The sequence below is a fragment of the Labrus mixtus genome, chromosome 2, assembly GCF_963584025.1.
Source record: "Labrus mixtus chromosome 2, fLabMix1.1, whole genome shotgun sequence".
NCBI lineage: Eukaryota > Metazoa > Chordata > Actinopteri > Labriformes > Labridae > Labrus > Labrus mixtus.
In genome coordinates, this window is record NC_083613.1 from 15,304,399 (window position 1) to 15,327,209 (window position 22,811).

The window sequence follows — 22,811 nt, forward strand, 5'->3', positions numbered from 1 at the left end:
TTTGAAGACGGTTCAGAAGATTGAATGGCCTGAAATCGCCTTTTATACACATTCAATTAGGGCCAGTAACATTACAATTAGAGCTCTTAAGGGAAACAGACTGTTTAAACACAAGCTTCTCCATGCTGTGTAACCCAAAGCTTTATCATATTTAAAATAATTCAGACAGAGAAGAGTTGTGTAATAGGATTATTTTTTAAGTACTTGTCTGTTTATTTATCAGCTTGTATCGATCTGACGGTGATGCTGATGCAGCTGTAACGGGTGTAATAAATAGTTGTGCATTCACCACATTCATCCTGCCTTAATGATGTTTGAATTCAGTTTCTATATTCTGCAGAAATTTTCTCTATAATTTCTGCATCAGTTTCTTCCTTCAGGAGCAGAACACATTTAAAAGGAGAACAGAAAAAAACCTTCAATGTTCAGGTGTGTTTGATTAAATCTGCCTGAACAAACAAAGACACACTGATTGTTAATTCTTCTCTGATTGTTAATTGTATGAATTGTAATCAGTGGAGCCACGTGTGAACAAATGTAACTTTCATCGTGGTTTCCTATTTTCTCCTTTTTTTTCGTAAAAGGTTTATTTTTGGGCTTTTTTAAGACTTTATTAAGAGACAGGACAGTGGATAGAGTCAGACATCAGAAAGAGAGAGAGTGTATGAATGACATTTGGGTAAAGGAGCCACAGGTTGGATTCGAACCCTGGCCCCCCGCTTAGAGGACTGTAGCCTTCGTACATAGTGCCTTTGCACACTAACCACTTGGCTAAGGGCGCCCCCTGTTTTTCTATCATTTTAAAGCCTTCTTCTTTTTTTTGTCATGGTTCTATTCCTGGTTGAAGCATTTTGTTGTTGTATATAGATATATACCATTTACAAGCCTGCATCAAATATTGAATGAATTTGTGTAAATCATGTCTTTGAAACATGGATTTATGAGTGTGTGAACATTTAACTGGAGTTAAATTATTTGCCGAGTCGTCTTTCAGCAGATTTATTGAATCTGAAACTGTGCTCACTCCTTTATAAAAACAGTAATTTAATGTCTGGGCAGATAAAGTTATGACCAGCGGAAGGCAGGAAAAATACTTTCTTTTGACTACAGGTACAAGCGTGCATGATGGCTGCCTCGGTCCCCCACGTCTGTTCGTCACGGCGACTGTCAATGTACACAAAATTTAAGGTGACACAGAAGCTGTATGCACATCATCAATCAATCTATATCTTTGTATAGCGCCAATTCTAAACAACTTTACAAAAATATTCAGATTCAGCCGAATGCGCCTGCGGCTGCATTTTAAAGTGTTCAGTTTTTTTAAACCTGACGAGGATATTTTGACATTACAATGAAGGGTCACTGGTTTATGTGATTTATGATTCATAACTTCAAACTGAATGACAGCAAACACTCTCTTAGTTTACATTATCATCTGACATTAAAAACTGTAATGTCTGTAACTGCTGTGAACAAAGCGTGATACGGTTCTGCAGTAGTTTCCATTCATTTTAGGCCTGCTGTTAAATAAACCTTTTAAGAAAATTAAATCTGAAGATTAAATAAACGCTTCCACTCGCAGATACACACGTAAGCCGACGCTGAGCCGCGAGCAGCACGGAGATGTTGCAGACAGCAGCATGGATTACATTTTGAGGGCGTATCTGTTGTGTCAAACGTGTGCGTAAATAACGGCTCTGACACACTTGCGGTCTAGACGTGGAGTTAGTGTTTCAGACGGAGAAAGGGCTGATGGTGTGAAGTGTTACAGCTGAGAGCTTCACAGGGTGGAGAGCGTGCTGACACAGGATCATTAGTTTCTTATTGAACAGATTTATCATCACAATGTGATCTTTGTTTACTCACAGAGAGTCGGACTGCTGTGTGCGTGTGTGTGTGTGTGTGTGAGTGTGTCTGCTGTTAGCATCATCTTAACTGATGAAAACAGCAGGTGAACAAAGATTCAGGATGCTGTAACTCCTACAGCGGGACCGTTCGGTCTCAGAGCGGAGTAACAGGGGATTCTAAAGCAGACAAGCTCAAGCAGTAAACTCAAATGATTTTGGGAGAAATCTTAAAACTCTGCCCCCGTTTCTGTGGTGACTGTTCTGATCCCCCAAACCCTGTATGAGGGAGGAGTTGACTGTGTGTTGTTACTGCAGCTCAGCATCATAAATGGTGTCACCACGTCCTCACTGACATCAACGACCATGGTGTTAGCATGGCTGAATGTTTTTAACAGAGCCTACCTCTCAGTTTCATAATCCTCGCTCTGTGAGGGACCACAGTGATAAAACTGTTCAAAGCAAGGTCAAAAACTTTGCAGAGCAGTGCGTTTGTGTGTGTGTTTGGGCAGCACACTGATTGAAGAGCTCTTTCTCTGTTTAATGAGATGTTGACTGATTGAAATATTTAGCCATGAGACTTAATAAAACAGAACATTTAAGAACAAAATATTATGAAGTGATTTGATGCAGCTTCTTGTGCAAAAAAAGAAAGTAAAACATTTAAAAGAAATAATGGTTAAGTAAATTAGATTGACAACAAAATAAGTTTTGTAAGTTGTTAAGAGTTATGATTACACTGAAAATGTTCTGAAGCAACGTCCGCCATCTTGCTTGGTAGCTATGCTAACAGGCTCGGTGGAGGAAGCTGAGAAAAACTGACAATGGCGGAAAGTATGTTTCAACTTCGAACTGATATGGATGAAGGGGATTTTGAAGGTCCGTTCGTCTTCACGAGCCACAATATAGCGACCAGCAGTTGAGGCTGATGGAGTGGCCTGCAGTGCTGTGCATTCTGGGAGTTGTTGTCTTTCATCCACATGAGCCAAAAAGACACTTTCTGCCTTGAGGCACCAACTTCAGAATTTATTTCACATTTCCAATTTCAATTTAAATACAGATTCGTGTTTCAACGGGTGAAGTATCCCTTTAAGCCTTCTGTCCTATTGTCATCAGTGACAAACACCACTACAGTGCATATCAGAATCACAGAATGCTGCATTGTCAGAATTTGCTGGGAAAGTTTAGGCTTCTTTTCGGCACACTGTTTTTAGATTCTAGCAGCCATTAGTGATTCTGCTCTGGTTCCTCTCAGTCATGCTGGTGGTCATTTGCTTCTGACAGACATGGAGGAGAGTAGATGATGACTATGTTCTTATTTTGGAACCAAATAGTTTATAGGAAGAATATGCAGCTCTGTTACAGCCACCATTAAGGCGTCACAGGTTGTCTGCCGCAGACATGGTTTCAGTCTTCTGACAGAGCAGATAGGCTTCAGTTTGAACCCTCACAGTCCTGAGTCCCCAAATTCTACTGCAGCTTTTTACACATACATGTTCTTCAGACGTAAACGCTAACCTACGTTACTTTGTGGCCGAATGCATCCAATGAGAAACTGATGAAGAACTTCAGCTGCTATCGTGTAAATGATTATGTTTGGGTGTTGACGAGTGCTGTCAAACCTTCCTGTGGGGTTCACATTGGCCACTACAAAACATGGGATTGGGACTGGACAGGGAAAAAGGTGAACAGGAGCAGACGGGAGTGGGAATCATTATAACAATAGACCAGTTTTATATTATTTCTATCAGCTGGGGTGTTTGCTGGATAAACGTGCAAGGCTTAAACACGCACAGTCATTATTTCAACAGGTGACGGTAGAGAAATTGTTTTTTTTGTTCGCAATAGAAAGATGAAAAAAGGAAAACCAAATACTCTAACGTTATTGGAAAATATTTACTTTTCTGTCCCCTCGATTACAGCAAGGCCAGCCGAAGGTTTAACCTTTTCAAAACGTTGCCTTGTAAGCATTCTGTCTGTAAATCTGCTGCTCTTCCCTCCAGATTAAACGACTTTTGTTGCTGCTATCTGGACATCATCTGGAGAGCAGCTATGACAAGCTAGCCTTGCAAACAACAACAAGCTGAAATCAATAAGTGTTGCCCTGTTCATCCCGCTGCTGACCAGCTAACTGTGTGTGTGTGTGTGTGTGTGTGTGTGTGTGTGTGTGTCCAGAATCTCAAACAGACAGTGTTCGAGCAGACAGGCAAAATTGTGCTGCTTCTTCACCACAGTTTCTGTCTCTCTCTCTCTCTCTGTCTCGGCAGAATAGTAAAAAGCCGACTGTGAGGTTCTTCTCGGCGTTGGATTCATAAAGGTGCCAGAGACATGGAATTTTTAAATCTGGAGGGACTACTTTTGATCTTTTCATGGTTGCCTCACCAGAGAGAAATTGACTGTTTGTACAGCAGTGGGGGAGGATATTTCCATGCACTCATATAGCTTTATGCAGACACTCCAGGATTTTGAGGGCTTTTTTGTGATTGTTGCGACCTAAAATGGCTGACACTGCGGCATCTTTTAAAAAGTTATGGTAAAAATTGCAATGTTTTAAAGCTTTATTTTTTTAATGCCATTGCAGGAATTTGTGAATTTGCTAAATTAATTGCATCTTTTTTTGTCTTCTAAGTATAGACTTATCAAAAAATGGGCAAAATTCAACGATTTTTTTTTTTTTAAAGTATTTTTTGGGCCCATTTGGCTTTACTGGATAGGACAGCTGAAGAGAAACAGGAAAACCTGGGAGGAAAGAGTAGGGGACGAAACGCAGCAAAGATCCGAGTCCCGACAAGAAACATGGGGCGTGCAACACAATCACTAGGCTATCAGCGCTCACCAATATTATAACGATTGTATTCCAAATATATTTTTTTGCATGAAGTGATTAAGGTTTAAAGTGCACAGAACAGTGATTAATGTCAGAAACAATGCATATAGTGCATGAGGGGCAAAGAGGCGGGGCCAATATGATTATTCAAATCTGGAGAAAAGTTGACTCACAGAATTCATGAGAATAGTTGTCTTTAATTTTTTCTTTCCATGAAGCTTCATTGGTTGGCTGCTTCAAAGAGCTACATGGGGATGCTGTCAGTCTAGTCCTACAGTATGGTCTCCTTTCTGATGTTTAATGCAACTCGATAGAAAAGAGAGGTGGTGGGAGGGGCCAGGTGTGAGGGCATTCTAGACCTGGTTCTTTGATAATGTATATCTGTAAGCTTCCAGTCCAAGAAGATGGACGACATGACAGTCCCCCCCAAAGTAAAGCCAAAACATGTGGAGCTCCCTCAACTGGCAGTAGTGTAGGTCAGAAGCTCCGCCTCCTCCATGTTAACAGATGGGACATGGGTCAAGTTAAAAGACAGGTCAAATAAGTTTTTTTTGGTGTCTTTCATTATAGTCAGATCTTATCACTGTGATTTATAAGTGGTCACTTTCTTGAGATGTTTAGTTTAAATTAGTTATTTGATGTAAAAAAAAAAGAGCTGATGAAACGTTGTGATTGACAGCTCTGTTGACAAAGGAGGCCCCTGCCACCACTGTGTGGTAACAAACATCAACACAAGAGGCTTTTAACTTTCCCTAAATGTGAGTGTCTGCTTCAAACCAACTCAAGAATATTTTATTGAAGGAGCTTTGTTGGTTTATCAGGAAGTTAAATATGTGTTTTTGGGTTGGAGGAAGGGATGGGACGTCAATGCTGGCTCTGACTCCAACTCAGCTCAATATGTCAGCACCAGTATGCAATCAGACTCACTTGTTTGCAGATCTTCTGCATGGCCGAGTTGAAGCAGGTCCCTTAAAAATGAAAGACAAAAGCCTATTGGAGTTCAGCTGAAGAAATTTTGAAGCTGTGCACATTTATCTCCTTCATACAGCTGTTAATATTTGACAGACTTTGGATGAATGTTTAACTCATTTAGAAAACTCAGGACCAAAATACAGATGATACTGATGTGTGCGTTAACTGGACAAACAATTGAGCAACAAATTGGCTTATGTTTCACATTTTAATGCACAATTACACACATAGACAATACATTGAAATGACTCACACAAAGACATCAGGACTCACTCCTTATACAGACGAAACACACACACACACACACATATACACGTCACACACGCATGCACAGGTGTGTGAAATCGAGTGTCTGCAGCAGTTTCTTTCATTTGTGAAGAAAGAACAGCAGTTGTTCATCCCACCTCCTTTTTTTCCACTGTTTACACTGTAATGGCGTGTTTGTGTGTGTGTGTGTGTGTGTGTGTGTGTGTGTGTGTGTGTGTGTGTGTTTGTTTGTGTAAAATAAATTGCTATCCACCTCCAACATCCAGCTTCTATACCTTCAGTCAGCAGGGCATTGTCAGTACGGGCTGCAGGTCTGTGAAGCGGAGCTAACAGACAGTCAGAAGTGAAACCCCGTTAAAAACAAGAGTTTGTTAAAATTCCTGAAGTTTCACTATAAAATGTTTCAGTCCATAAATACATCACAATGTCACAAGATGTCTGAAAATGTGCTCATGAACAATGACATTTCACCCTTACTTTTGCATGAACAGTCAGAGCAACAGGAGGTGTGGATATGCATTTTTGTATTCATTATTTGGAACTTCCAAGAAGTTAGGATACCAGTGCAGAGGTGATATCAGATTGACCAGAACATGAAGTCAAATTAACTGCTGCAGAAGGACTTAGTCCTTGAAACTGAAATGCAACTTGACGCAATGTATTTTCATGAATTCTAGTCCATGTCCTTTGAACAGTACTTTGCATTTATCTCTCCCTGATCTCTGATTATAATCTGTGGATTGTGATGCATGGCAGACATTGACAGAGTGCATACACAGACTGGTATTAAAGGTGCTGTGATAATCAGATTTGGCTCCCTGAGCAACAATACGGGGGTCATTTGAGGTCTTTGCAGATGTTTTAAGTGTCCAGACCTCGTCCTCAACACACATAAGTGATACTATTCACTTGAGCTTTAAGCACAACAGGTCACATGAGGAATTTAATATAAATTCAAAAAAACAAAAAAAAATCCATCTACTCATCACGGCATTTCTTTAGCTCTTTCCTTTTCCCTTGAGAAATAATAAACCAGGAAGGGGCCGGAATTTAGACTTTGAATATGGAAGGCAACCAAGAAAAACCAGGAGGGTAGGACCAGGGGCATGATGGGAAATTATCTCAAAAGGAATCTAGTTCTAGTCTTGTAAATAGTGACTGAACAAGATAACCAATCAGAGAAAAATATTACAGTGAAAATATCAAAAACATGACGATGACCAAAAAGGCCTGTCTTGCAGCTACTTGCAAATCAAAGAATATTCTTCACCACTTCTCCACCCTACTTTATCTATTTTTTCCCACGTTGCAAAAAGTCAAGTGCAAGGTCGGCGCAGGAGTGAAAATGAAGCAGTCACACAGCGATAATTGACTCCAGTCACTCTGTAAATCTACACAGGGGTCTGCTCTATGTGATAATTGCCTCACAGTCATATATAGCCTTTAAGATCATTTTACATTGATTTATAGAGGGCGCAGTCACTTGTTCCACTCACACACACACAGCGTACATGACAAGCAGCTGCTGTCCGCTGTGTGATGCCATAAAGAGAGGTGATAACAATGTGTCTGACACTCATTTCTCCCTGCTGATCTCCAGAGGTTACAGGGTGCTCTCACGCTCTGTCCTCATTTCGCTGTTGCTTTGAGTTCCGGATTAACTTTAGAGTCAGGAGAAAGACACACAAATGACCAAATGCTTCAAATCTAAAGGTCAAATAATGTTGTTTTTGTCATTCACATAATGCATTGTCATAATGTGTGACAAGGCAGGGGGAATGTTTTTTACACCCACCTTGTACCCAATAGTAGGATAGATTATAAGGGCCACATTAACTGTCTCCAGTCTCAATGAATGAAGACGAGCAGTCAGATAAATATGAACTCCCTTTGTTATTATTTATAAGTGCTTTAGAAATCAACGCCAACATAAATGTCTTTACATTGAAAACCAAAATGGATAAAGGTCCAGAAAATGTACAAGCAATATCAGTAGTGCGTAATAATCCTCTATGTTTTGTAACTGCATGGATGTCTGATTTAGGATGCTTCGTGGAAAAAGAGTGCAGCCATGCACACACGCCTCGAATCACGCGGGTTTGCCAGGACAGACAGGTTACAATTGTATGTAGTCGTTGATCGCGTTTGTGTGTATCGTGATTCAGAGATGATCTGGCAACTTTGGTGTCTTCTGACTAACATACAAAATGAGTGGAGTCATTTTTCTGGATTATTGTCCAACAAAGTAACAGTGAAAACCCTGTGAGAAACAAGATGGTTTTGAAATATGTAAGGAACCTGGGTAAAACTGGAGTGTTGGCAGGTAGGACCAGGAGCATGACGGGAAATGATCTCAAAAGGAATCTAGTTATAGATGTGTAAAAAGTGAATTATTTCCCTCATCATGCTAGTTGGTGAAGTTGTGCCGGAAAATCCCGCTTTGCTTCTTCAGTACCTTTATCTTAGAGACAGGACAGTGGATAGAGTCAGAGATCAGGGAGAGCGAGGGGGGAACAACAAGCGGAAAAGGAGCCCCAGGTCGGATTTGAACCCGGGCCACCCGCTTGGAGCGCTACACCCTCTGTACACTGGCACCCCTGACTGAACATTTTTGTATTTTTAGTGCACATGTTAACAGAAAAGATTTGTTCCTCTGAGTGTGGATACAAGGACGAAAGGAGTCAAACTTTTTGTCTCAGTAAGGACAAAAAGGAGCTCATACTCACGCTCTGCAGCAGTCTTTAAGTGCAAATGAAACAAGGCTCAGGTTAGAAGTGATCATTTTAACTCCTTGAAGTAGAGCTTCGCTCAAAAGTATAACACAGTATAACACACACACACATGCCCCCCTGCACACACACACACACACAGACACACACATGAACGCACACATCCATCTGTCCTTAAAGATGTGAGAAACTCTTGTTTCAGACCAGACGCTGATGGATTACAATGATTAGAGTGTCGTCGGCTCACATTAGCGAGGGTTTAACGGAGGTCACAGACAGACAAACCGAGCGCTCTGTCTACCAACAACTGAGGGAGAAATGAAAAGAGAAACGGAGCTGATTGGAGCTGCTCTCTGATAAGATTCGTCCTTGTAAATGGATTTTGATTACATCCAACGAGGGAAGAAGAAGAAGAAACTAATTTGCAGTGACTTACAAATGTATTGAAATGACGTTCACGTTTTAATGTGATCAAACAACGACTTTGTTGATCTTACATTTGATGGTTTATCTTTGTATTAAACTTATTCCTTGTATAGATGCTTTTTATGATTTTAGAGTTTGTGATTTACATCACCCACAATTGCATAACCAAACACATTATGCACTATGTTGAATCCACTCTATTAAAGGCTTTATCTGCGATTTTTCACACTTAAATATAATAGAAATCAAGTATATCCTCTGAAAATAACTCTTGAGTAGTGACTGTCTACAATGAGTGTAACACCCGAGTCCCGCTGTCTGTGATGTTTTCCGAGTTTTCCGAGTCATATTTTCAGTTTGTTTACATCACCGGGACGGCCGGCTGACTCCTCCCCTCAAGAATAAAAGTTCTTTAATTGAGGGACTAGAGAAAAGAAGAATAACATACTGTACTCACTGCTTAACTGCGTTTCTAGATCACGCTCATATCGGGTAAATTTACATGCAGTGTGAAGATACGAGCATAATAAAGATCGCTAGCATTAGCATGCCGCGAGTTGTTTTGGTTTCATGCTGGTGCTCAAGGGCGACATCTGCTGGATCAAAAAATTGCATATAAAGCCTTTAAGGCTGGAGCTCAGCATGAACACATTTCGGAAACAGGTGATAGTTGTCCTTGTTTAGTTCAGGTGCGTCTTAAACGTCCACTGACAAAGTATCTGCTCTCTCGAGCCTCAGTTTTAAAAGTGTAGGTGATCTACGTCTATACAGTACGTGAGCATTACCATGCTTCATCTGTAAAACCTTCTCTTGCCTGGTTGGTTTGTTGGTCGAACAGCTATGATAGGCGACCAATAGGCTTTCAATGACTCCCTCTGTAAAAAAGTGTAAAATGTGTGTGTGGCGGAGGGGGTCAGACGTTGCGTAAAACTACACCCACTGCTTTATAAGTTTACTTTGAGCAACCTTGTCAAACTCAAGCCGTCAAAAGCTTTCTCTTTTTTTAGAATTCTTTTTTGCCTTCGAGTTGATGTTCTACTTCAAACCAACACTGTCGATTTGAGCACAACATCTCAGGGTCAACCACTCAGGACTCACTCAGTCCTTCTGCTCCTTTCAGGGCCGTGAAGCCAGAATACAACTAAAATCTGTTTTTTTTTATTTCATAATTTATGAAGGAATCAGCTCCATCCAAACTGTTACTCTCACTCTGCTCTGCTGTTTAAGATGTGAGCCTTTTGCCGCAATCATCAGTTTGAATTTGCAGTGCTGTCATCTTATATTGCTGTTTTTCTTTTTCAGCGAGTCACACGCTTATGTTTTCTTTTAACATTTACATTTGACATCTCAGGCATTTAGTGCCTTATCCAGAGCAGCTCATGAGCCTGCAGCAGAGTTAGTATCTCCAGCAACTCAGCAATTCTTCAGCTGGACTCACGGCTACACGCAGACTGACACTTTACCCCTACAGTCTTTTTCTGCTGCGACTGTGTCATCACTCCGTTTACTGCTCCATAAATAATGTGTAGGGACGGGGACAATGGCGACTATGAGTCCCACCCTCGGCATTGTGAGCTTCAGCTCCTTCTGTCTGGACCAAGACTTTTGGTTCCAAAGTGCAGAACAAAGCACTTTAGGAGCAGCTTTAAGTCATAGGATATCTGTGCTTCATCTTTTGTTTTTCTCTCCTTCTTTTTCGTCTTTGCTGCTTGATGTGGTTGTTGGATGTCTCATGAAGGTCTTGTATGGAGGGACAGAGACAGCAACCGGGAAGCTGATGTCATGCTTCTTAATGGTTAATTTATTTAGTCATTTATTATCACTTTTAATGTTCTAAAGTCTGTAACTTCTATCATTTGTACGATTAGAAACTGAACACTTGCAACTTCTTCACTTTAACCCATGCACTATTTGCACTTTGTATGTTTTATGTATTGTCTGTTTTTTATAAAGTATATGAGACTATCCCTGCAACAAAATTGAGCTATACGGGTACAAATAAAGAAAGCTGAACCTGAATAAATAAATAAGCCCAAAGGATGCAACTTGGCTCTCCAAAATTATTATCTTTTTCTTTTAATCGGCAAATAAAAAATGTGTTTTAGTGTTTTGATTTTGTCCCTCAGCTCCAGTATGTAAGTGGTCTTCTGTGAGAGAGGGGCAGCTACAGTGTCTCTACAGTAGGCTATTTAAGCTACTGAGTCAGCTCAGACAGAATCACACCTCCACATCCGTTTAAAGGTCAGACAAACGGTTTAGAAAAGCACTGTAAAACTTAATCTCTAATACATCATAGATCACCACTAGTAGCGTTATTTTAATAACCGCAGAGCACTTAGCAGCATGCATGGATGTGCCAGCGATCCATCTAATAATGAGCGTCGAGCAGGAGGCATTTGTCTTGGGTTAGAATCGTATTGTCAGTTTTTAATTCACACGGCTCTCATCAGAAAAGCCCCGAAGGTTCTCATCATCATCTGCACCCGAATATATTAATCACTAACCTCACAACACACACACATCGAGCATGCATGTGGTGCTTATACATTACACAATCCTGTACAACATACCAACATTCATAAAAGTATCACTATCACACAAAAAAAATCTGATTTATATTTAACTAAAATAATGATAAGATCAAATAATGCACCCGCAGATGCAAAAAGTTCATATTGCACGGGTGTGCAAATACCTGCATACACATAAACGCTAACATCTATCTCTACACACACACACACACACACACACACACACACACACACACACACACACACACGCACGCACTCTCTCCCCCTCTTTGTGTTATTATTGCCTGGCTCCATCTGACTGTGACTAAGTGAAGAGCTGTCTTCATTTGTTTCAATCTGAACCACTAATGTTCCCAGTGCCGTAAGCTAGCACCATAGGTCACACACATTAGTCTGACTGCCTCTGCCTGTGTGTGTGTGTGTGTGTGTGTGTGTGTGTGTGTGTGTGTGTGTGTGTGTGTGTGTGTGTGTGTGTGTGTGTATGAGCGTGAGAGAGAGACAAGGAAGTGATGTTTAAAGCACAGTTCTGCACACTTCTATTGTGGTGCACATTAGCATATTGTTGGACTGGCATCATTTAAGCGGCGCAGTAACCACAGTTCATCATGGAGGAGAATAGGCTTTCATGGCTTTTTCGTTGACCAAGTTCAGGAGCACAAAGAGGAGGGAAATATCAAATACAGCTATGAAGTGAAAGTCGAACTGTTGCATCTGATGGTGATACATGACGGGAGAATCCGTCCTACACGTACAGTTAAAAGATTTCCATCTATGGGAAGATTACTTTTAAGTGTCTCGTGTTGTTTGGCATCAGGACAGTGAATGAAAGTAAAGCATCAATGCTATAGCTTCATTCCATTTGCACTCTTTGCTTCCACCATTGACCCCATTCAGCTTTGGACTTATAAATTGTGCCTCTTTCTCCAGAAACTATTATCTTGGTCTTCATAGTCTGCATGACGGCTTCATTTCCATATCAGCAGCTGTGGCTCAGTTGGTAGAGTTGTTGCCTCTCAACCGGAAGGTCAAGGGTTCGATCCCCAGCTGAGCAACATGTCCGATGTGTTTGACCCACAGTGTATGAATGGGATTAGTTACTTCTGATGGATGGTACTACATAGCGGCTGCTACCATCAGTGTGTGAATGGGTAGGTGTGACATGCAGCGTAAAAGCACTTTGAGTAGTCGGAAGACTAGAAAAGCGTTAGTCCATTAACCATGTTAACAGGTCAGAGCTTTCATGCCAGCACGTCCCCACAAAAATATTTTTGAAATAAAACAAGGTCATGAAACACGAAGGCTTTAAGTGCATTATGTAGATCATTAAATAACACCGGGTCGAAGGTGATATTTATTCTCGTACGACCAGTCTCAGGATCTGTGTTCACGTGTTCCTGATGGCGCCCTCTCTAGTCGATACTCGTGTTTTCACTGCACGCCGCACAGTCCGTCTCTTGCGCATGCCAGCAACTCCATCCGCTCTGCTCCGTTACAAATTCGCCCCAAGTCTATTTTCGACGGATGCCCGCTGCAAGTATGTGTCAATCTGAACAGAGCATATCGATTCGGACAGGAAGTCAGACAAGGGAACGCATAGAGCATCCGGTCCATTTCAAAATGAAGCACACCCGATCGACCATGCCAGAATTGTATCAACCATCTGTCAAACTGGCCCAAAACACACAACAAAATAACCTCTGAAAGACAGAGTAACCTGTGTTTGTATGTTGATCTCTTTATTCTGGTGTGATCTTGAGAACCTGCCAGTTCAGCTGCTCATGGCTGCACTTACGCTTCAGAAACAGACCCAGTGGGTTAGGGTGCACGCAGTCGAATGCAGCAAAATCACACTGGAGACGAAAACGCTGCACACACGGATTCTGTGGAAACCGCCAGCTACACTCTATAGGATCATTTTATCCAAGCCCCCTAAACTTGTTTAAAAGTCACCTGAAACACCCCTGTATTTGTAAAAAAAAAAAAAAACGTCCTTCAAATGTAGTCCAAAATCAAAGTGCTGCAATTACATTATTTCATAATCAAGTGTCCACTTGAGGCTGGCTGCAAGAGGACCGCAAGTCACATACACACCCATTCAAAAAAAGTCCTCCTTTACAGCAGAAGTGAACATGTTTACAGCCTGGTACATTGTATTGGGGTGACAGTTTTTAATTAACTCATCAGTTTTGGTTTTATAAGCGTTATTTACTTTAAGGCTCTGAAATGACTGACAGGAGGGCGTGGTGTAAACGTTTGTCAGGAGAAACCCGCCTCAGCTCCAGCTCTCAGCGTGATGTTAGGTTAACTGAAAGTTAGTTTGAGACATGTTTTTTTGTTTTGTCTGTTTCATTGCTTTTATGACTGATCACTTGTCTCCATTGTATAAATTGTATTTGCACTTTCTGCCTCCCTCATGCAGGTTTACTGGTGTGCATGCACTTTAATGCATTGTTTGGTTAGCGACGTTGTTTTATTTGTTGAATATTGTTGGTGTCATTATAAACTGGAGCACTAAAAACACCGACATAAATTCAACCTAAGCACCTTCTTTGCTCTGTGCTTTTTTTAAAAGGATCACTCCTTTCAGCATTCGTACCTGGGGATAGATGAATCATCCAAAACAATTATTCAACAGCTCTTTGTGGACTGCTGTGTGCAGTGTGGGTTTAATGGATGTGATCATGTTTTGCAGCATCATATATCTGGTTTGTAATCAAGACGTTTTCACACAGTAAAATAAAGAGGCTACAGTAAAATCTCATAGCTGCATTCATGTATCGGGGTAAGACAGAAACATTGAAGACTCATATCATAAATCATAAACCGTGTTTCATAAAGATGGCATGACAACACACCACTGGGGCCGCATCGAGCCAGTTTACTGTCGTCAAACCTGCATTGAACACTCATGCAGTGAGTGCAGATTTCTGGCTGTCGGCTCAGAACTTGTAAATGAATATTAGGAAACGCTGAACACATACAGTACACACACACACACACACACACACACACACACACACAATTCTCAGGAGCTTGGAGACGAAGCTGATGACAACACTCTAAGCTTCCTCTTACTATTCTGGACAACAGCTCTACAAATCCAACCAATGCATCACACACACACAGGTAGAACAGAAAAGTAAACAAGTTCACACGGACAAACACACACACACACACACACACGGACAAACACACACACACACACACACACACATACACACACATAGACGCACACCCTGTTAAAAATATGCAGTGCTACAGCTCTACAGCTCTGATGGCAACCCCATCCAATCTAATTATGGGAGTTTTTTGTAGTATTTTTTTTCCCCGGCGCGTCTGATGACACACAGGTTCTGTTGCCGTATACCTGCACAAACAGCTCACGCACAGATACACAGACACAGACACACACACACACACACCTACCGATGCTTTTAGCCGAATACATCCGCAGGAAGTTCAAATTCTTGATCGATAATTTCTTTCTGTCTCCCACCTCGCAGGCACACCCGGCGCACGCTTTCAGAGCTCATTTTTAATTCTTTCTCCAGGGGTATCTCTTGATTTCTTTTTTTACTTTATTCCTGGATTTTTCCCCTCTCCCCTCTTTCTTCAGTATTGGAAAGGCTGGCTCCTCTCTGTGATAGATGGTTAATCCATGGTTTCCCTCTGAATATTTCATGTACAGTACGTCTTTTTTACCTTCCATTTTCTACAACTAAATCAATGACATCGGTCTCAGTGTGTGAGTGTTTCTGTGAGTGTGTGTGTGTGTGTGTGTGTGTGTGTGTGTGTGTGTTTAAGGTAGATAATAAAACCTTTTTCAAGTCTTTCTTATTTCTACTTTAAGGACATCGCTCATGTGTTAAAATGCACGCTTGTTTGGCTCTCATTCTGTTTTCATTGTATTCAGAATTTGGGCTGTCAGACATTTTTAATGGCGGTTAATTGCTTCATTTCAATAGTTAATCATGATTAATCATGTTTTATCGCTAATGTTTGAAAGTCCATTATTGCGCATTTAAGAATAAAAGTTCTTAGGCTTTTATTTTGAATTTTTGTACTGTCTTAAGCAGGAGTACTCTGCTTGTTGTTTGGATTTAACCATGCTTTTATCTTGAAATAAGTAAGGACTGACTGGTAGATGGAAGGTTAAAACATGAACTTAGAGATGGAAAAAGGAGGTGCTTCTTTTACATCACTGTGACTACAGGGAGGACTATGTATGGTAAGCCAAAAGGGACAAAATAGCATGAGATGAACCCCAATAAAAACATATATTAATGCATTAATTTTACACCTTAATTAGTTGCAATTAACTACTTCAGGACATAGTGAGCTACAAAGTCATGTCATCATGACAGAGCCGCTTGTGTCTTCTTAAGTCGATCGTAACAGATAAGTTGAATACGTGGTTTTGATCGTCAGGAAACCATTGTGCACATAAACACACTTATACTTCACTGAACAGCAGCAGGATATTCAGCACGTCTTCACCTTGATTCATTATGGACTCGATGCTCCTGCAGTTATCTGACACAACAGGAAGCCGACAACAAAGAAAACTTGAAGCATCAATGGAAGACAACAACAACATCATGAAAACAATTCAAGCTGCTTCAACATGAAGTGCATCTGAAGGATAAAGACGGTATTGTTATTTATTTTTGTTATCGTCAAAAGGTAACTTGACAGAAACAACACCTACAACGTTGTGCAGCTTTTCCTGATTTCCATCTTCTTCTCTCCGATCTGGAACATTGCCTGTATACGTCAATAGATTCATAGTGCCCTCTTCATCCATCAGGAGGAAGATGAAGACACACAATGATTTTTAATTTTGAGAGATATTTGAAAGTATTTTATAACAATGTCATGCATTGATGGAATGCCCAACACAAATGAGGCCTAATAATGGTCAATGGACTTGAGCTTGTATCGCAGTCTGCTGTCTACTCAAAGTGCTTTCACACCGCAGGTCATACCTACACATCACACACTGATGGCAGAAGCTGTTATGTAGTGAGACCATATAACTAATCCCGTTCATACACATTCATACCCTGCTGACAAAGCAGCAGGATCAACTTGGGGTTAAGTGTCTTGCCCAAGGACACATCGGACATGTTGCTGCAGGATCGAACCCCTGACCTCCCGGTTGAGAGACGCCCGACTCTATCAACTGAGCCACAGCCCCCCGCTGTAACCTGTTCTGTAATTTATATTGTGAAAAAGCAATATTCTAAAAATATTTTTAAAAAGCCATCCTACTGACTGATACAAAAACATATTTCCATATTCTGTTTGATGCTCTTGTTAAGTTTATGCTTTGAAAAAAATTTTGATATGACCTCGTGGGAAAATTCAAAAACCTACAAAATATGAGTGAAAAGATTTGTTAAAAAATACTTCAGCTGCTGATTTATTTATAAAGTCTTGATTGAAGTTTGTTCTTTAGGACTGCATTAAAAACAGTGTGTCTGTTGTTAGTGCTAAATAAATGTCTCCTTTTAGTGTTTGACACCTTTAAACATTATTCCCAATAATCCTAGTTTCCCCACAGGGAGAAAATGTTTCTCTCCAACGGTTAATGTGTACAGATCACAGCCGTTCCTCGCAACACAAATGAACCTTTCCTCCTGGTTGTTGTGATGCTCGTGCTCTCCTCTCTCACGCTGCTCTCTCCGAGCTGGAAGTCTTCCTGGCTTCTGGGAGTGCGAGGAGGCCCTAATGGCTCCAATGGGAGTGACACCAAACTGTCTTTGATAAATTGTTTTTAAATTACAACATAATTTCATTTAGGCAGCAATTTCCACAAGACTCCTACAGAGAAGTGATTCAGGCTACATCGGGATTGGCTTACAAACACACACACGCGCACGCATGCTCTCGCACACACTCATGCAAATGTGCACACGCACAGAAAGCCAGAATCATCTGCCCGGGCGAGGATAGTGTTACATGACCTGCAGCCCGGAGGCTAACCAGATTACCGCCTCCAAACTACTAAAGTGGTCATTAAGGACACTCTCTCTCCCTCTGCCTCTTTGTCTCTGCCTCTCGCTCGCTCGCTCTTCTTCATCATCATTCTCCAACCTTTTTCCGCCATTTTTCTTAATTATTTCTCTTTATCTATTTCCTCTGCCTTTCATGTTTTTCGCCCACTCTCCGTTCCCTCTTTCTCTCCTGCTCTGACTTTGTTTTTCTTTAATCTCCGTTTCTCTCTGCGAGTGTCGCTCGCTCTCATCAGTCCTCATCCCTTCATCGGTCTCCCTTCTTTTTTTTTTACTCTTCTCTCTCCGTCTCTCTTTCTGTCTTTGCTGGTAAAAGCTTTGATTGTTGCTCTTCTAAGTATTACTGCTCCCACTTTTAGCTGTGCATCATTATACACAAACACACACACAAACACACACACACACACACACACACACACACACACACACACACACACACATTACCAGCAGTCATTACACAGCTCTCATGGTGTAATACTCCAACACACTCATGCTATGTGTTTTCAGTGATGAATGTCTAAATTATCTGTAATGATCTAAACCCTGTTAGCCTGGCCCCACCCAGGCAAACACACACACACACACACACACTTAGGAGAAGCTAATTACATTCAACTTACTCCTGGTTGGGGCGCTGGTGGCGCAGTGGTTGGTGCGCGTGCCCCATGTATTGAGGCTATGGTCCTCCAAGCGGGCGGCCCAGGCTCGAATCCCACCTGTGGCTTCCTTCCCGCATGTCATTCCCTACTCTCTCTCTCCCTGATTTCTGAATCTATCCACTGCCCTGTCTAACCCCTAACCCATTAAACGCACAAAAGGCCCAAAAATAAATCTTTTCTTGGTTTAAAACATTTGGATCCAAATTTCAATAAAAAGTGCATCTGCTGTTTGATACACCTGTTAGATCAAATCCTGAGATGTGCTACCATATTACATGTTTGACTTCCTATAAGAATTCATGTGTCTGTACTGAATCGCTTATTTGCTTGCAGGTGGACTACAACAACAATCCTGAGTTCTTTTTGAAAATATCACTTACATGACTCTCTTAGGATCACTTGAAGAAGCCACCTCATCATCTGTCCACACAAACTTTTGTGTGTTCCCCATTTCTGTATGTTGACACCTCGTCGCTTTGTAGAAGGAAGAGTATGTGAGCATATCAATCAATCAATCTTTTTTTGTATAGCGCCGATTCACAACAAGTGATGGACACTTTACAAGACACTTTACAAACAGCAGGTAAAAGACCTGACTCATTTCTATATTACAAAGCAAAATAATAATAATCCATCATGAGTGTAGCACTTTAGCAACATTTTAGCCAAAGTTACAGTGGCAAGAAGAAACGTCCTTTTAAGAGGCGACATCTTGGGCAAATTCAGGCTCATGACGACCAGCCATCTATTCCAACGCTGCGCCGGGAGCATGTGCATGTTGTGTCATTATAAAGTCACATCGCCAACTACTGGACTGGCATATAAAAACAGTGTTTTTTGTAGTTTTTAGGATCCGTGTTTTATCTGCGATTGTTGTTTGAATGCGAAACTTTTTGGAAAATGAAAAATGGTGGATGGTTTTCTCGTAAATATGATCTTTGTTTTCATTGTCAGGGCAGCCTAGGTCATTGTTAAAGGAGCTATATGTAACTTTTTACATGTATAAATCGTTTTTTATCGCCCATTAATAAGCGAACGGTTAACTGATGTGAAAAAGTAGATGTTCACTGTCTATCTGTGTTGCCTGTATAAAATTTTTCCCCGGGTCGTATTTTCTGAAAAAAGCTCCAGGAAGTGACATTTTATGCACGTTCTCAACGTCCTCCTCACTCCTGCTCTCAGCCAGTGCCTGCAGAGACTGTCGTTTGTAGGATGGAGAATGAATACAGACACACAGACTCCTTCACAGACTTTCACATGTGTATGACCTCTTACCTCCTCTGTAAACATTATGTCGGTAAATATCCAGTGTTTCGGGGCCGATGATGATGCTCGTTTGTGTACGTACGAGCACGTATGACGAGCACGCGAGGGAGAGCGAGCAACAGGTTACTGGTGCAGTTCGCCTAACGGCCATGCAGTATCGCTACAAACACAGTCTTTTTGAAAGTTACATATAGCCCCTTGAAAGTAGAAAATTGTGGAAAAAAGCACCATGAAGAAAAAAAAATCAACCTTGCAAAAAAAAAACACATCCGATATGATGATTCCCACAGGACTAATACTATCACATGATAATATGTGATTAAATTCCACACATGCACGCACGCACGCGCGCACACACACACACACACACACACACACACACACACACACACACACGCCAAACCCAAACACACCAACAAATCACACTAAGACAAGACTAAATATGAACAAACAGGCACATGCATTCAACATAGGACTCCGCGGAGTGCTTTGCTTCATAGTAATCAACAGACTGATGATGGTAATTCTGATGATAATGTATGTAAAAAAAAAAGAAGATATGTAGGTTTGAAGCTGCTAAATGGCACATATGCTGCAAACAGCCACGGGCCACAGTCAGCTCATTAAATGATTGTAAACACATTAGTGTTAAATACATTGTCTGTTGGAGGTTTTTCTCAGCAGATTTAACAGCTAAACAGGAGACACGTCCACATTGTTCCGCCCCGACACTAACAGAGCGAAAATCTGCCTCAATTAAATGAGTCACCGTTTCTCTGCCAGAGACATCATAATCAGACTCTGTGCACAGAGAGACGCTCTTATTTACCTCGGCTTCAGACACAGCAATGTCTTCATATGACGCTCATTAGTTGGGCCTTTAGGTGTCATTTTAAGAGATTCTTTTGGCATATTTTAGGCACAGCATGCAAACCTAACATACACCTATGGTTGAATAGTTTAAGAGATATGACGCATTTAATGATTTAATTACTCAACAATAAGGAAAAAATAGGGATGTGGGCAAAATGCCTTTACACTGCTGATAAAATTGAAAGTGCAATCTCATAAAGTGCACAATATATTTCAAAAATGTGTTCAGACTGTTAATATACATCTGTTTTGCAAAATCTGACGTTATGTTGGTTTTTTTAGTACCAAATTTCATACTTTTAGCGAGTCAAATTATTGTTTTTTATCTTTTCGTTAAAGGAAGCATGTGCAACTTTTTTGAACCAGTAGGTGTCGCCCAGCATGAAATCAAAATGAAATGTTTGGCCCTGCATGGTGGAGCTTTATTGTCACATTGAAAGGCTAAGAATGAACAGAATCAGCATTCAAAAGCTTGTTACAAAGAATCTTAAATTGAGTCATACTCTGAGTTGAAAAACAGTCAACTGCTGGGATAAAAATGGAGAGAGACAAAACAATGGCGTGAAAAACTCTAAAAAGACAAATATTTGTTTCTTTCTCCTCTCGGCCCTCTCAATATTTTCTCTCTCTTTAGGTCTTGGTTCTCTTTTTCAACCCCCCATCTTCTGTCCCTTTATTTCATCCCAGGGAGAACACTGAGGTTGACTCCTGCTGTGTGTTACTGTGTGTGTGTGTGTGTGTGTGTGTGTGTGTGTGTGTGTGTGTGTGTGAGAGAGAGTGTGTGTGACTTGTAGCCACGTCCAGCCAAATGACCTCTCCTGGGGCAATGGCTGCTGTCTTTGTTTTATGACTTGTCATAAAAGTGGCTTCTCCACACACACATCTGCAATTGCATGCACACACACACACACACATACAGAGAGAGTACACAGCAGGAATCCACAGTGGCCTTTACACAATGAACGATATATTGTAAACATGATCCCATGTGTGTGTTTCCTCTGGGTCTTTGAATAGTTTAAACTGAATTGTGCTCAGACCAGCAGCAGGCCACATAATGACCTCCCAGACATACAGCACACGTCTTCACACTGGGTTTCTAAGTTCCTTAGAAGAAGAATAAAAGTGGGTTTACTTTTTGTTAACAGCTTGGCCCGGAAACAGAACCTAGAAACGGTCAAAAAGTAACAGTGTGAAGTTCACTTCAATTATTGTAGCAGGCTGTAATTTGTCACCATTAGTATAAAAAAAAAGCATTTTAACCATATGTCTATAACACTACATTTAGTGTAGTGTTACAATCAATCTATCTTCTGATATCTTCTGATATCTTCAATATCAGAAGATAGATTGTGACGCTGTACTGAATGTCAACACTGCTGGTGTTCAGAAACGTCTGGATAAAATGATGCAAAGTGCACATGTAGTTGTCTGAGCTGTCCTGTGTTTGCATCCATAATATTATTGCATTGGTGCCTCCGTTTGCATACTGAAGAGCTTTATGGGGTCAGTAATTTAGCTGGGGGGCAGGGGTGTATCCACGGGGTTGAGAGGTTGGCCTTTAGGCCTCACTTTACATCTGATGTGCCACCCCAAAAAATCTGGCATGTGTTGAAACCTACCGGCAACCTCCAATGTAGAAGTGCAAAAACCTGTAGTTCCTAGAGTGTCCACTTGAGGCTGGAAGTACACACCCCGCATTGAAGTACCTATTTTGACCGCAGATTGGTAAAACTTTTTTTTTAAACAACTCATCTGTTTTGATTTTATGAAGGAGAAGAGTCATGCATAATTAGGGGCATGACTGATATGAATGCAAGCAGGCAGTGTAGTTGATTTCTTCTTTAGCCATTTTTGCCTTTATTAGTGAGGACAGCTGAAGAGAGACAGGAAGTGTGGGGAGGAGAGAGTGTGGGGGAATTGCATGCAACAAAGTGACATGGGTGGATAACCCATTGCCGTGCGACGAGGACTAGAGCCTCTGTACATGGGGCTTGTGTCATAACCACGAGGCTATCCTGTGCCGAGGAACGGCAATTTTCCCCAAAAATGTACAGAACTTTAAGATACACACACACACTTACACACACGCACACACACACACACACACACACACACACACACACACACACACACACACACACACACACACACACACCAGAGTCACTAATAGAAAGCCAATATGAGGACGAGAAAGAGCAGAGTTTGGGGAAATGAGAACCTGGATTAAGACTGGATTTCCTCTCCCTCTGTTGTCCCCGATGTGGTCTCATGGAGCAGCAGAGAAATACGATGGATGAGAGCTTGAGTCAGTGAGTGATGGACCGATAAGGAGACTATATATACGAATATAAAAAACCATAAAATAACCTGATTTAAATGGCTACAAGATATAAAAAGGTA